Genomic DNA, 15420 nt, shown 5'->3' on the forward strand with positions numbered 1-15420 from the left:
TTAGTGAAGCACTGTACAGATTTTCTATTTTTATGATAGAAAGGCAGCTCATGATATTAAATGATTCATGTTTATTAAGTCATAACTTCTATCAAGATCAACACAAACAATTTGCTGGCCATTAAGAAGGTATGAAATACCCCTGTATAATCCCAAAATATCATTTGGCCTCACCAGACCAGCCCTATATTAACCTCAAGGACAGGCAATCAGGCAACCTGCTCCCAGATCTCTGTCAAAGTCACTATTCAGCCGATCATTAGGTGTGTAACAGCAGCTAGCATTCAGCATCTTCTCCATTTTCTCTCCCTCCATAGGAAGCCTCTGGTGTTCATATTGCAGCTGCCCATAGCCAGGAGTTCACCAAAATGGGGACATCGAACATATGGTTGCATTGGTGCAAGTGTCAGCTGTGCCATTAATCCACCCTAAATTGTTGATAACTTTGCGGATTATAATAACTCTTGTACCTCGGTAGTACCGATAGCTGTAACTGGACAGACAGGAATAATATAGAATGCAAGAGTGAGTCAAGAATCCAAGCCTAATTTAGTGACACATTCCAGTCCAGCAGGGATCAGCTGTTCTTCCCTGGCTGTGTCAGAGAACAGTATTGATAATGCTTTGCAGATAAGCAATGATCTATTTAGCAGTGATTCAATCATCCAAACATATTGGTTGAAGACAAACATATTTCTAAGGAACATGACACAAATGTTCTGTAACTTCTGCTGGACTGTCAGAGGTCAGAAAACAGATTAGCAGTTTGCTCAATCAAATCTGTACACAGAGTAAATCAATCACAAAAACTGGCATTCAAACTGAAAGGTTAATTATGCAGTTAGCACAATACCACTGTACCACCACACAGGAGACCAGATCTGTGACCTTTTTGTACAATGGGTGTGGACTCAGGAATGGTGTGATAACATCAGTACTTTGCCGTTTCCTCAGGACAGTTTCAGTACTTGATGTGCTATCGTACTGCAGCTGTTGCTGTTCACTCAATTGCTAATACTCAGGATTGTACGTAAACTTATCAAGAAAGAAAAATAGGGGGTGTAGTTCATATTGGGCACCAGCGTGAAATGGGCACTAATGAATCCAAAGCCTGTCTTACAGTCTGGACGATTAAGTCCATGCAAGAAAAATTAGGCAGTGGCTGCCGATCCACGATCACCTGTTCTGCATCATCCTCATTGTTTCTCTGATCCCAGCAGTACATCAAAATAATAATCATACTCAATATATCACTGCAACAATCACATTGCTTGATGAAAAGATAACAAATACATCTCCCACAAGCCAAATATAATTACCATAATCCTATAAAACAGCTTACTCACAGCACGCAATGCAATATTCATTCCCAGCAATGGAGACTAAAAGCAAAATACTGCCGATGTGGAAATCTGAAACAACACCTGGAGAAACTGGAAATACTTGATGTTGAAATATTCAAATATCTAAACAAATTCATGTTTCAAATGTAGACTCCCCGCCGGAACTCATTCTGATGAAAAGTCCGTACCTGAAACATTAACTTGTCTGTTTTCTCCTCAGATGCTGCCTAACCTGCTGAGCATTTCCGAAATTCTCTGGTTTTAGTTCATTCTCTGATTTTTCTGGTATTTTTTAACATTTAGATGGCACAGGAAATTTGAGAAATAGATTGCACACGCCTTGATGTCATGTCAAATTTAAATAATTCACAGACCTGAAACTTGCCACTTACACTGGTCATGTGTTTGCTCACCTGGTGTCCTGTGCGCTCCTGTCTGCAACCTGTAATTTGAATGACTTTATCGCTCTGATACCACAATCGAGTTTGCAGTGTTCACGTAATACATTCTAATGTCACACAACAGCACAAGTGCTCTGCTCTGCACTCTTATCTCAAAATTGCCCTTCCAGTAGGTTTAGGGCAGTTTCCATAAATATTTAAAACAGGAAGGCAGTCACTCTAAAATCTATTATGACTTTAGGATAAGAATTACAGAATGAAAAAACTTCTGGCACCATGAATACCACTTTTCATTGGAAAATCAGCATTACAACTGTCCCTTTATGCTAATAAAGAGGAAATTCACAACACATCATCAGGGAACATGAAGCCCAGCAATGTGAGAAACTGGGCTGAATTTTACAGACCTGCCAACGTTGGGGGTTGTAGCAGGGGAGCCAGAAAATGCCTCTGGGCGAAGGCCGCCCCGTGCCCTGCGCTAGGAAGGCCCGGCCCGATATTGCCGGCGGCAGCGAGGCCTCGTGGAAGCCCCCCAGCTGCTTGGCGATGGGAGCCCCATTTTAATATGTAAAATAATGAAAATGAATTCATTAATTAACATTGTGCTCCCACCTGCTGTCCCGGAGCAATCTTCATGCTGGTGGCCGGCAGCCTTCAGATCCCCTTCCAGGGAACCGAGGTGGAACACTGGTGGGGAGGGGGAGCAGGTAAGTTTCTCAGTGCGGGGTGGGGGGGGTGGGGGGGGTGCAGGGTCAAACTAATATTGTAGGTGTAGGGGATGGTGGGAAGGGTTATAATGTAAAGTTTATGTACTTTGTTGCAGGGGGGGAGATCAGGTGAACAAGATAAGTGTTTTTTGGGGGTGAAAGGGCAAGAAATTAATTTAATTGTTAACGGGGGGGGGGGGGGTGGGAGAGGGGCAGAATAAATGCATTAAATTTTTTAAATTAAATGTTTCTTTAAATATTTGAATTGCAAGTTAGGGTTTGAAGTCCTTTAAGAATGGCGTCAGTGCCTGAGCACAGACAGCTGATGCCATTGCCAGGGTCGGACAGCCCGCCCCCTCCATGTCATCGGGGGGTGTGGGGGGTGGGGGGGGCTGCCCGCCCCGGCTATGTAAATGAGTCGCCACGCTGAATATCATGGCGGCTCCGCGACTTGCGACCAGCACGGGCGGGCCGCCATTGTTTTCATCTGCCACCAATTGCGGCAGCGGGAGTATTAATTCCAGTCCACCTTTCGTTACAATTTTTTTACAACTTTTTTACATAATTACATTTCCACCCACAATGTGCTGCCTTCCTCTCCTGTTAACTGCAGTCAGGTTCCACAGGGATCCGCAGCACTCTACCCCACCCCGCCAACATCACTTAAATGACAGTCCTGGATATGTGAGCATGGAGGTTGATTGCCAATAGGCTGCTCAGTTGTGGTGCCCATGTCAGTTAAGCGCAATTCTGTCTTGCCTCACTCCAATCTCATGGATGGGGTGGGCTGTCCAGCCCCGGCAACAGCGTCAGCTTCCTGTGCGCAGACGCTGACGCCATTTTTAAAGGGTAGCCAGCCCTGCCACCTAATTTAAATTTTTAAAGACATATCCCCCAAAGTTTGTTAAATAAATTTCTGACACCCCTTTCCCAACCCCAATAATGATTATATTAACAATTTGCCCTTCCCCCCTCAAAACACTTACCTTTTAAATCTGACCTTCCCCCCATAGACTGCACAAAGTATGAAGTTCAACCCTTCCCACCATCCCCTCCACCCACTACGTGTATTTGACCCCGCTCCCCACCCCCCCACACTGAAAATCTTACCTCCCCTCCCCTCCCCACCAGTGTCATGCTGCCTTTGCACGGACGGGGATTTGAAGGCGCGGAAGTGGCAACCACTGCTCTGAAGATCGCAGCAGGTCCAGTAAGATCCCAGGTAACTGGCTTTAAATGTAATAATTTTATTCATTTATATATTTAAATCCAGGTCCCATTGCCCAGTGGTGGCGGGGGCTGCCATGGAGCCTTGCCGTCACTGGGAGAATCAGGCCGGGCCCTCCCAGGATCGAGGTCCATGGCGGGCCTCTTCCAGACCCACCTTCAGGTCCACCCCACCACGGATCACGACGTCAAGGGCTTGGTAAAATCCAGCCCAATGATGATCAAGACTAGAAGCCCTGGCTGAATTCTCTCTTCTCCAGCCTAGGGGGCCAAGATAAATTGTAACTTTTTTACTACCTTCTGTCCAAGAGCTGCAAAGTGATCGGAACAAGAATTAAACCTGGACTTCCTAATTGGTTTCATTTAGCATTACAATGCATGGGTCATTCACTGCACTAAGCCATTGAGGGAACTCAGAAAGCTAAGCTTAAATCAGCAAAAAACAGACAATTCTTTTTACAAAATCCTACGTTTCCTATGTGTGTGTATACCAGCTCCATTGGCTCTGTAACTCCTCATATCAAGGTTATCAAATACAATTTATTTAGATTTGTAGATTTTGATTGGTTAAACACTATCAAAGTGCACTTTCAAAGGTGATCACCTTGTGTGGCAAGTATCAGTGACAGCTCTATTTTTTCTTGGTTCCAAGACAAACAAAAATGCACTAACTAAAAATAACATGGGTTGTATGATAAAGGCATTGTAGAGCCTTCACGTGTGTATTCTTTCAAATGACTTGCTGTGTACTTTCAGTAACAGCTCTGACATATACACAAAGGGTTCCTTAAATAATGCCTGGTGTGTGGCCTTAGAAACCTAGGAGAGTATCTTTTACTCCCATTTTCTCTAAACCAAACTGAATGTCATCCAACTGCAGCAACAGGGATCTCTCACCTCTGGACTCCATGGAAAGAATCTGAAGTGGAATAAGAGTCCAACCAATAACTGGGTACTTATGAATGTGGCCATTATAGAAATAACAAATGTCTCCAAAGGAGCTTATGCCAAATATTTACATATCATGCAGATTTTTGTTGGCATATTTAAGGCAATATAATTTTTAAAATAAATAATGTCTAAAATACCATATACACGGATAAAGGGCAATGAGTGGGCTAGTTAAATTCCATTTGTCTAAAAGCCACTGGTCTGCCTAAATGTCTTAGTTAAAGAATGAATGACTCAAGCTGCAGTTATTACAACACCCACACATTTAATGAATCAGTTTGATTTTTGCTAACCCTGCTCTTCACAATGGCCCTGAATATATGAGACATCATGTTGTTTGAACAAGAAAAGCTGAAAGAAGGAACAAAGGACCCATAACACAAAACAGAAAATTGCTGAATTGTTGTTGCCTTATATAATCCCATCTTTAGAGAGAGGAGACTGAACAAGGACAACTGAATGCTTAGACTGCACAACCTTTGAGGTCTGTGAGACAAATTGCTTGGGAAACCAATTTATGGCAGGAAGTAAATACAATAGAAGGTGAATATCACACAGGGCAGTCAGTCACTGAGAAGCAGCAGCATTGATAGAGATTGACTGACACACTCACATTTATAAATCAGGTTCTCTGCTCAATTACAAAAGTTTGGAAATTGTTACAAGGAGATTCTTCATCATCACTTGTGTTTTAGGTTACTATATTAACTGCATATGTTGCTTGTGCATTTGGATACTATGGGAAGGATTGGGGATTTTTGAAAAGCATTTAAGCTTTCATGTAAACTGTAAAATAAAATAACCATAGTAACAGGTTGTGACAGTAACAGGTAGTGAGGTTAAAGCTCCCAGAAACTCAAATGTGGATCAGAAGAATCAATGTTTCCTTGAATAATATAGAAAGTAAGATGCTCTCAAAGGCTTAGAAAGTACAGGAAAAACACAATGGCCTGGATTTTGCTGTAAGAATGACGGTGAAGCTAGCAACGCTGTTATTAAGGAATAAATTGAACAGCGACGTCCATTGTCTGCATATGTGCAAATCAGGAAATTGATCTTGTGCGACTGAAGCAGGAGCAATGGACTGTCAATTCAGTCCCAGCACTCCACAGATTGCAGCATATTTATTAAAGTTTTCCCACACAACTGGAAAACAGCCAAGTTAAATACTCCAGTAACCCCCAGAATAAAAGACCAAACAAGGTATCTTTAAACAACAACAAATTAACTATTTATTAAAACTAAATCTTAAGCACTATTAAGATAGACCTATGTCAAAAGACCTTATAACTTATTATTTTCACCTAACTCCCCCAGTCACACACATAATCTCAAATATCAATAGTTAACCATTTTTTAAAAATGATATTTAAAAAATTATCTGTTTCTTAAGAATAAATAAATAACTGTGTTTTTAGTCTTTGTGGGTTACATTCCTGATGGGTGAGGTATCCTAGGGTAAAAATAATCAAATGCCTCTCGAAGTTTCCAAGTGGATTTGATGAAGCAAACTTTTCTTGATAGGCATTCACGGTACTTCGGTTGCAGCCAGAGTCAAACAGTTCTTTAAACAATGAGTACAGCAATGAGTCCACCCGGATTTTAAAAACAACTGTCTCTCAGTCAAGACTTTACTGTGAATTCCAAAAAACACAAACGGCCATGAGAGATTCAATCTTGGAGCAAAGATTTCTTGGTTTGGAAGTAAAGAAATGGAGTTTTGCTACCTCCAGCATTAAAAATGGTCTCTTCAAAGGGTTTTTCCCTCCTTAGACAATTAACACTGCCTATAGCTCATTGTAGAATTTCTGCTGAGAGAAATAGACAGCTCTTTCCTCCAGTAAGCACACTTCGCTAGTATCTCTCTAAACTGGTTTTAGCTGCTTTTTACACACAGTTAAATTTAAACATTATACCATGTGACCTCCTCACTTTCCTGCTGTTGCCTAGGTAACAAATGCAGAAATCTAAAACTTCTCTCTCTGTCTTAAAGGCGCACTGCTTCAAACAGAAGAGAAAATAAATACAGTTCCGTGACAATATGCAAGTTTCCCTACTCCACCAGAAGGTACACCAGTACCTCACCCAGAGATTCAACACACAAATGCATGGAACAGCATGAAATTGGAGTACTTACCCACTAAATACGCCAGAAAAAGTTAGAGCTTATCTATTCAAGTGTAAGTGAATTTTTAAAGGTGTTACGTGTATTAATTACTGCCAAACAGCCCCTCTGCACTGAAATGTAACTTTTACAAATGTAGAATCTCACTCCTTCAGATATTAATTATTGTTGGAGTTTAAAAAAAACTAAAGTAACAAAAAACTTGTACTTTCTGTCTCCTATCTCTCTCAATCTCTTCTATGTTGCCCACTCTATTTCACTTTCTGTACATCAGTTTACATTAAATTAAATATTCTATCTGTTACGATTAGGTGAGGAGGGGTCAAAAGGCTCCCCTCTTGTCCCTCTCCTTGTTTGACTGCAACAGGGTTTATTTATTTTAAAAAAGTAGATATGCTTACCAATTCAGTAAGTGTTTAACCATTTACATGCTATGATCATAATATAATTAATTATACAGGTTTTTTGGGTTTAAAGAAGAGGTGAGTTTTCTTGTACTTAAAAACCAATCGAAGTAAAATAATAAACTACACTCCAACTTACACACACACACACACACACACACACACACACACACACACACACACACAGACGCGAATCACACACACAAATAGGCTACAGAGTAGAGAAGAATAGATTGGTTGGATTAGCAAATAAAAAAAAAAGAGTATACAGTCTGTGGAGTTTGGTAAATCAGTTGTCTTCCAGCTGAACCCGTGGTCCTGAGGTTTCTGGCTTGTAGATGTGGCCAACTAGTTCAGGGGTTTCTTGGAGAGAGTGATGCAGATGGTTTTCTTCATGGGATCTCTGTCTGCAGCAATGATAGGCTTGGATGGTTACAGCCAGCAAGCAGGGTTTGAATTTGCAAGGTGGCCTGGAGAAAGAGAGAGAGAGAGAGAGAGCGAGAGGGAGCTGCCGCTTGGGTCCTTTACTGGTCAGTCTCAGCTGCTTATCTGCCTGCAGAGAGAAAGAGCAGCTAGTTTCACACAGATGGTGGGTCTGTCTTATGATGGCCCTGTGTATTCTCTCTCTTGCAACTTAATTAGATCATATCTAAGAATTCCAATCTCTCTCAGGGTCCCATTGTTCCAGTGGTTGCCCTTTGAGTGGTCCATCTCCACCAGTGTTAATATTCCAAGATTGCCTTTAATGTCTTATTAATGAAGACAGGACAGGTAGTCCATTCAAAATTCTCAGACCATTGTTCTGGATGGGGACTAACCAGGCCTTATGTCTCCATCTCGATACATTGGAATGTAAGGTATTTTGATCCAAATTGCAATGGCCATTTTAGCTGCTAGCAGTCATCTTTTATCAGTTCTTTTTCTTATGCTTTTTAAAGTTTAATTTAGGTTTCCAACTGATGGATTAAAAAAAATCATTCGACAGAGCACATTTTCATGACATAACTTACACTTCCTGGTTTAGACTCTGCGTGTCTCCATAAGACACACCAATGCATGCTCAGTTCATATAGGTCCCCAATCCCCTATTGAGGGCAAAATGTTGTTTCAGTTTTCTAATTACCGCAAGTCGCAGTGCAAAAGGCCACAGAAAGTCTGTGAACAAGTGTAAGCAAATACCATTCATTCACTGCTGACTGCAAAATCCAGGCCAATGTCCTTCTATGTATCAGGTGATACAGAAATTATATCACAGCCAACGTTCCTGCTAAGCTGTGAGCGTGCATGACCACACAGCAGTTTGGAAGGTACTGCACAGGCACATCAGTGCAAAACACAAGGCTACAATATTTGCAACCTTCTTCAGCCAGAAGTGCCAAGTGGATGATCTATCTTGGCCTTCTCCGGAGGTCCCCAGCATCACAGATGCCAGTCTTAAGCCAATTCGATTCAAGCCACCTGATATCAAGAAATGGCTGAGTGCACTGGGTACAACAAAGGCTATGGGTCCTGACAACATCTCGGTTGTAGTACCAAGGACTTGTGCTCCAGAACTAGCTATATCCCTAGCCAAGCTGTTCCAGTACAGCTACAACACTGACATCTACCTGACAATGTGGAAAATTGCTCTGGTATGTCCTATCCACAAAAGGCAGGACAAACTAAATACAGTTAAGTACAAAAATCCCAAGATTTCTGCCCGAGAAGTACTGCTTATCTGAAAGCTTTGTGAAAGCAGCATCTTGCTGCCTGATTCTCAATTCAAATGTATTGAACCATATAAAGGTCCTATTGCACATATGGACTAAACTCACCACAAAAAAATTATGTCAAGTCATTCCAGTCTAGGCAACCATTTAATAGCATGGTAAATCTTACTAACTACCAAACAATCCCTCTGGCACTGAAAATTAACTTTAACAGGTGTGGTGTCTCATTCCTTCAGATTTTAATTATAGTTGGAGATGTTGAATTTTTAAAAACTTTTTCTTTGTCCTTTTTATTGCTCTCCCTCAATTCAATCCTTCATTCCCTCTCTTTATTTCGCTTCCCTGTATCTGATTTCATATCGAATTCACTAATTAAACTTAGATTTCCTGGTTTAGATTTTACACTGCTCATTAATACTTCTTCAATCTGATTGGTTAAGAAGATACACAGTTGCTTGCCCTGTTCAGACAACTCCAAAATTCTTTGTAGAGGTGCCACACCATTTGGATATTTGGCTGACAGCAACTTGCTATGTAAAAGCCCATGGAAAGTCCATAGGCAAATGCAAATGCAATGAATGGCACCATTCATTCACTGCTCAGAGCAAAATCCAACTCATTGTTTGGGAATTCAAATTAGAAGCTTTTTGAAAGAGGACGGAAGGTTTTTGAGAATCTTGGGGAAGATGGATGAACCCAAAAAATCTTTGGAGATAAATCTTTTAAGTAGAGAAAGTGTCGAGAATGAAAGTTGAAAGAGTAAGCTTTAAATCTGACAGAATAAAGTTTTTCAAAATGCCATTTAATAACTCAAGTCTTTGAGCCCAATGTTAGTGTAAAAAGCAGCATAACAATACAGAGAAACATGTACCTGCAAACTTATTTAAGCTATGATGCAAACACAGTGACTGAAGATAGAAAACAACAACCACAGCAGCAATACGTCACAGGTCTCACCAGAGGTGAAGTTCAGCAACCCAGAGAAAGGCAGAACAACCAATGCTACAACAGTCAATCTACTAGATGGGCAAAGATGTATATCTGTGCTCATATCACAGAGGGTTGGCCTGAATATTCAAAGTTGAAAATTTACCAATGATATATTGAATACAAACTGTTGGGTTACCATGCTAAACAGTTCGTAACTTTAGGAATTGAAAATAATTTCATTATACTTGAATTAACAGGCAGAGTTAATGCTGAGATTCTGAGATACATTCACGTTGCAAGTTTGTCTACAATGATCTAGTCTTGGTTATTTAAAATATAAACTTAACCTTCTACTGGCATTAGTTATGTATCATAGATGTTGTTAAATAAAATACAGTGTGATGTTTCACAGTATCTGATTTCACCTGGTGATTCTGGCAAGAAGTTACATACGAGCAATGCCAAACAAGAAAAGACCTGTCCATGGCCCATCCAGCCTGTCTTTCACAACTGTGATGCCTTGTGCATTATAATATTTACACTCTCCAACCCACCAAAAGCCAAGTAATCTCCTGGGAGAGACAACAACAAGGATTCAAAACCTTTGGCCAATTAGGCAGAAAAAGTCTGTAAAATTCCTTTCTTTCCTCCTTAGGTGATCAAGGCTAGGCCAGATCACCACTCTGGCTATGATTAATGTTACGCAGTGTTTACCTTTTGTACAAAGTGATCCCGAAAGCATCCAGAAACAGTTCCAATTCTCACATGAAGGAGTTCAGTGAATCAGTGTTCAACAAATTGATTCACTGAATTTAACGTTGTCTTGAATTCTGATGTGATAGAATTGGCTTGCATACAAATAACATCATTTGAACTGGGTAGTGAAGGATGATCAGAAGATAAGCTAATTTAAACATCATATAAATGTTAGCCCGGAATGGTAGTTTTTCCCATAAGTACAATTTTTAAAAATGGGAAAAGATTGGTCTGATAGCTTTCATGTATACATACTAAATATTGGAAATTCAGATAATATTTTCCTTATGCATTGGATAAAATTGTGTTTGTAGAATCTTAAAATACAGAGATTACAGAATGGCAAGGATTATGAATGTGGGTAAATCATGTGAGGAGCAGGTAAATCCACTGTAAAATAGTGCTGTACCATAATTCCCGATAGAGAATTCAGCTTAATGAGACTGTACATCTCATGTGTTCTTTGGAAATGACTCAGCTGACGACGGCTTATATAGAACCTCAGAGCTTGCAGGTGCAGTTATTGAAATACGTAATTGTTCAGCATCAAATACCATTGAAGCCCAACGTATAAAAATCAGATTCCCAATAAATTTGCTTTAGGTAAATAGTTTCTCAAAAGATAAAAGGCTGAGCCAAGGGATTGCTTATCTAGGATCCCTCTTCTCATTTACAAGTTACTCCTGAGTCAGGACTTTTTGGGCTGAATTTTATCCTTCTGTGTCATGCTAATCTGAATTATGATTGTAGAACTGTGGATAAATATTTGCAGGATTATTTACACTGCATTTCATTCACATTTCAGATTGGCTCACAGAACTGCCATACTTTAGGGCACTTGAAAGAAAATAACTTCAAATTGCAAGTCTTCAAGAGATGAGTTTCCCCCTGTTATGACCAGGTGCAAAAGATGTCTAGGGTCTCTCATTATCTTCACCTGGTCTTATTATAACAGGGTTTAATTTTAAACATGCTGTGTTTTGAGCTCCCCCTTTGTGAATTCTTGTTCACAACTTTCCAATTATAAGGCAAAAAAATGAACACAAACAGGCTTTCTTTGGTTTAAAGAAAAAAGATGAAATTTATTAAACCTTACACTTAAACTTTAATACGGTTAATGCCTATGGATATATGACGTGCCCACGCAAGCATGCACATGCGACACACAATGCAAATATGGACAGAAAAGACCAGAAGAAAAGATAAGTAGAACAGTTTGAGGCAATATCTTGTTACTATTTCTCAAGCTCGTTGTAGTCCTTGATTGAAGATGTTGTCTTGCGTTTTGTTGGGGCCCAGTAGTCTTCTTAAAACCTTGTTCATGTAGGAAACCTTTCTAAGTTTCATGTGTTTTTACAAGATTCAGTTCTGTGGGAAAAAGATGGAGGCAGGTAGACAGGAGAGGAGATGTTCTCAGTCCATGAGCACATGGCATTCTGTCTTCCAAAATCCTTTGTTGGAAGTTCAAATTCACTGCAACAGCCAGTTAATCATGTGACTAAAACTGGTCTGACCGCTTCTGTGTATTGGGGAAGCGACTGCTGGGTCCCAGTTGTTTCAACATTGTCTGGTACTATGCAAATATCCTTCCAGTCAGGGCTTGCAATTTTAAGTTTTTGTTCATGTGGCGAAATAATGTGTGCCTCAGTCTTGGCAGGTGGGGATTTGCCTGACACCACCTCTATTTCAAGATCATACTGGAATGCAAAGATAACCTCCATCTCCTTTGCTGTACTGCAAACCATCTTCTTAAACTCCTTTTCCCTGTCTTATCAACTCTCACCTCCAACAACAAATGTGAGGAGCTCTTGGGCATGTTGTCACTAAGATTGAGACCATCCAATCAGCTGCCACTTATATTTCTCCACAAACCCACCGGGCCAAACTTCCCCTAAAAGCTCCTCCCTGCCCTACCCCTGAACTCAGGTTGTTCTCTAGTTTCTCTCCTGTCCCCCTTATGCCCTCTCACAGCTCATCGTGTCCATGTAATCCACCTCCTGCTCCCTCAACTCTATTCCCACTAAACTGCTGACCATCCAACTTCCCCTCCTGGTTCCCAGGTTAGCTGACATTGTTAACCATTTTCTCTCTTGGTCCCTTTTGCCTTTAAATCTGCCATCATCACCCCCGTCCTCAAAAAAAAACCCTTGACCCCACTGTCCTTGCAAACTACCATCCCATCTCCAACCTCCCTTTCCTCTCCAAAGCCCTTAAATGTATTGTTGCATCCCAAATCCATGTCCATCTTTCCAGGAACTCCATGTTTGAATCCCTCCAATCAGGTTTCTGCCACAGCACTGAAATGGCTCTTATCAAAGTACAAATAACATCTATGTGACTGTGACATAGGTAAGCAATCCCTCCTTGTCCTTCTTGACCTGTCTGCAGCCTTTGGCATAGTTGACCACACAGTCCTCCTCCAACGCCTCTCCATCATCATCCAGATGGTGGCACTCACCCGCTTCCATCCTTATCTATCTAATCGTAGCCAGAGAATCACCTGAAATGTCTTCTAGTGCCACTCCTCTGATGTCCTCACAAGGATCTATCCTTGGCACCTCCCTATTTCTCATTTACATGCTGACCCTCAGGAATATCAGTATTAGTTTTCACATGTACACTGACAGCACTCAGTTCTACTTCTCCATGACCTCTTCCACTGTCTCTAAATTGTTGTACTGCTGTCCGACATCCAGCACTGGAAGAGCAGCAATGTTCTCCAATTAACTATTGGAAAGACTGAAGCCATTGTCTTTGGTCCATACTACAAACACCATTCCCTAATCACTGACCCCATCTCTCTCCATGGAAACTGCTTGAGGCTGAACTAGACTGTTCACAACCTCGGTGTCATATTTGACCCCAAAAAGATTTTCTGACTGCACATCCTAAGACCACCTATTTTCACCTCTGTAACATCAATCAACCTCAGCTCATCGGCTGTTGAAGCCTCATCCATGCCTTTGTTACCTCTCGACTTCATCATTCCAATGCACTCCTCCCTAGTTCTACCCTCTATAAACTTGAGGTCATCCTAAACTCTGCTGCTCGTGTCCTTATTCACACCAAGTATTGTTCACCCCTCACCCTGACGCTCACTGACCTACATTGACTCCCGGTTAAGCAACAGCTTGATTTTAAAATTCTCATCCTTGTTTTCAAATTCCTCTATGATCTCACCTCTCCCTATCTCTGTAATTTCCTACAACCCTCTAAAATATATGCACTCATCTAATTCTGGCCTCCTGCACATCACTGATTTTAGTTGTTCCTCGATTGGTGGCCATGGCTTCAGCTGCCAAGGCCCTAAGCTCTGAATTCCCTCCCTAAACCTCTCTGCCTCTCGACCTCTTGTTCCTATCTTAAGGCACTCCTTAAAACTTACCTCTGTGACCAAGTTTTTGGTCATCTGCCCTAATATCGCCCGCTGTGGTTGGGTGTCAAATTTTGCTTTATAATGCAACTGTGAAGCACCTTGGGACATTTTATTACATTATAGGCACTATATAAATCCAAGTTGTTGTTGTTCCAGATATACAATTGCCTTGATATATAAGCACCAGGATACTTTGCTATGCTTAGGAGGATCCTCTCATTCACTGAGGTACACAGTCCTTTTCCACAATTGTTTACTATTTCAAGGTGGTAAGTCGGCTGTACCAGTTTTAAGGTCATCACATTCCAATGTAATTTTAATCTTACGTAGAATTAATACTTATTCCACTTATCCCCTCATTGGAATGGTATTATAAACAACATCTTTCAATTATCTAGTGCCTTTAAAATAGACAAATGCTCCATGGTGCTTCAATAAGGCATAATCAGAAGTAAAAGGAGAATATATTTGAAGGTGTGATCAAAAGCTTGGGTTAAAGAGGTGGGTTTTAAGGAAGGTCTTAAAAGAGGAGAGGATGGTGGAGATGGAAGGATGTGGATAGGTAATTCTAGAGTATGGGGCACAAATAACTTATGGCATGGCCAGCAATGCTGAAGCAAAGAGAGGAAGAAATGCACAGAAGACCAGAATCAGAGGAATAGAGCTCAGGCGAGAGTTGTTGTAGGGCTGGAGGAAGTTACAGAGACCTGATGCGGGAAAGTAATTCAGGGATTTAAACAAGAGCATGAGAATCTTAGATTGAAGATTTGGGAAGATCAGGAGACGATGTAACCAAGGACAGATTGATGGGTGAGCAGAAATTGTTACCAGATAGAACATAAGCAACAGAGTTTTGGCTGAGCTGAAGTTGTTTTGGAAAGTGGAGGATTGGAGGCCTGGAATCTGAAGATGACAAAGGCATGGATGAGCAGTCGGTGGGCTGAGGTAGAGGACAGAGGTGAGTGATATCATGGAGGTAGAAGTAGGTAGTCTTCACGATGGCTGGGTACAGCGCAGAGTTAAACAAGATGACAAAGATACAAAGAGTTTGGTTAGGCCTGCGACAGTGTCTGGGATGGAGGATAGAATCAGTGACATACATATGGCGGAGGCTAAAGATGATATTGGTCTTCCCAATGTTTAACTGGAGAACATTGTGGTTAATCTGAGACTGCACATCAGACAAGCCGCCAGACAACAGAGGCAGCGGAACTGTTGAAAGGTGGTGGAGAGGTAGAGCTGGTTATTATCAGTTGACATATGGAAGCTGATCTCATGACTATGGATGATGTTGCCAATGGAAAACATGTAGATGAGGAAGATAAGGGGGTAAAGGACAGATCCATGGGGGAACTTCTGAGGTAACAGCATGGGGCTGGAAGAGAAGCCATTGCTGGAGATACTCTGGCTACGATTAAATATGCAAAAATGGAACCAAGTGGAGGAAATCCCTCTGAGCTGGACAATGAAAGGGATCTTGGAGGAGGATGG

The 15420-nt window shown here is 41.2% G+C and overlaps 1 protein-coding gene across 3 annotated transcripts in view; it reads right to left on the reverse strand.

The window, feature by feature from the left end:
- LOC137380572 (1-phosphatidylinositol 4,5-bisphosphate phosphodiesterase epsilon-1-like) overlaps positions 1–15420 on the reverse strand; it is a 462747-nt gene that overhangs the window by 350894 nt on the left and 96433 nt on the right. The window lies entirely within an intron of this gene.

Source organism: Heterodontus francisci, chromosome 20 (assembly GCF_036365525.1).
Source record: "Heterodontus francisci isolate sHetFra1 chromosome 20, sHetFra1.hap1, whole genome shotgun sequence".
Lineage (NCBI taxonomy): Eukaryota > Metazoa > Chordata > Chondrichthyes > Heterodontiformes > Heterodontidae > Heterodontus > Heterodontus francisci.